We start from the raw sequence: 1,863 nt of genomic DNA, 5'->3' as shown, positions 1-1,863 counted from the left end.
ATAGTATATGGTACACAGTCTTATAGCCCTTCGAGGAGGAAAGAGTAGTAAGAGTTGATTTCATCTTGCTGAATGATGAGATCCCTTGAATGACTCAATAAAGGGTGATACTAAATAAAGTTTAGAAAAAGAGAAGATAAATGAATGGAAAGATGATGGGTAGGTTAAAATAAGATAAATAGGGACAAAGATGATGAGATCAGATAAGCAAATAGTTTATACACATATAAAAGTATATGTGTATTATACATATATACACACACACATATGTATCTATATATTTATATTGTGAGCCTGAAAAAAAACAACCCAGAAGAATCAAAGTAGTAATAATACTTTAATGGGGCAAAGAGATTATTATGATCTAGAAAGCCACACACAGCCATAGCACTAGAACTCCATACTCTTCCTCCCCTTAATAAATGCAGAGAAAGAGGTTAAATAATATTTTGAAAAGAGTAGGGAGCAACTGGATTACTAGAGTTCACAAAGGCTTGAGCAAGATGCAATAGCCAGAGGCTAGGATGCTTCCAGAACTTTACTTTTGGTCCTTTTAAAATTCAGTTCTCTGCAGAGGAACTTTGTTTCTGGGAAAGAGGCAAAGTCAATTCATAGTCAATCCCATATATATGTATACACATACATACATATATATGCTTTCCTGCCCTTTGGGCTCAGGGCTCTGCAGTTCTTCCTTCCCCACTGAAAAACAACTTAAAAAAAAAGTGAAAATAGAAGAAACTATAGGGGGAAAACTTCCCATGCTTGAACCTTTAGCTCTTTGAAGTTGACTAAGGATATTTAAAACCCTGGAAAATGAAAACAGATAAGGGGATCTTGTAAGTATATGTGTGTGGTCTATATATGTGGATGTGTATATGTGTATGTATATATGTGTAAATACATCTATATATTCAATGCATATGTGGATATATGAGCATATGCATATATACATTTATTCAATGTATATGTACATATAGTTATACATATCTCTCTCAAAGACAGACTGCACTCTATATAGACTACACACCATAGAATGCCAGATATTTGATGGATAGGTAGATGTAGAATAGATAAACACTGTAGACAGACATTCAGACAAGCAGACAGATAAATGGATGACACGTGATAAACAGCAGAATGTCCTTTAGGTAGATATGAATGGATGAATCTACTCTATTATAAATATGAATAATAGGGAAATAGGTTTTGAGTAATAAGACGTCTAAGTCAGTGGAATTGCTTGTCAGTTCTGGGAGAGGGGAGGGAAAAGGGAGGGAGAGAACATGAATCATGTAAACATGGAAAAATATTCTAAAAACAAACAAATAAATAAATAATGTGAAAAAAAAACCAGATGGATGAATCCATCCATCAGTCTTAATAAACACTTATTAAGCTCCACTTTGTGCCAGGCACTGTGCTAAGCCTGGGTATATAAAAAAGAGGTAAAAGCCAGTTCCTGCCCCCAAAGAGCTTATAATTAACACAGAGGCCGACCCAGAAAACAAATATGGACAAAGTAACAGAAAGGATAAATAGGAAATAATTTAGAGAAGGGTTAGGATTTTAGTTGGGATTTAAAGAAGTACTGAAGGAGACCGGAAGAGAGAAAGATAACGGGAAATGTTATAGATAGGTAGGCTGTAGACAGGAGATAGTATTAAAATAATGATTGGATAATAATGAATGAGGAAGGAAGGGCGGGGTAAGGAAACGAAGAACTAATTCAAGAACGCGTTCTCTTCCAGTTTGTTCCTCGACCCGCTCCGTAGAGTGGAGCGCGCAAGTTTAAAGGCGGCGGCGGCGGCCGTTCGAATCTCAACGGCCATAGTGGAGACTGCCGCGGCTGGGGAGGATTGT

This window comes from Gracilinanus agilis, chromosome 2 (assembly GCF_016433145.1).
Source record: "Gracilinanus agilis isolate LMUSP501 chromosome 2, AgileGrace, whole genome shotgun sequence".
Classification (NCBI taxonomy): domain Eukaryota; kingdom Metazoa; phylum Chordata; class Mammalia; order Didelphimorphia; family Didelphidae; genus Gracilinanus; species Gracilinanus agilis.
Note: the sequence above shows the minus strand (reverse complement) of the source record.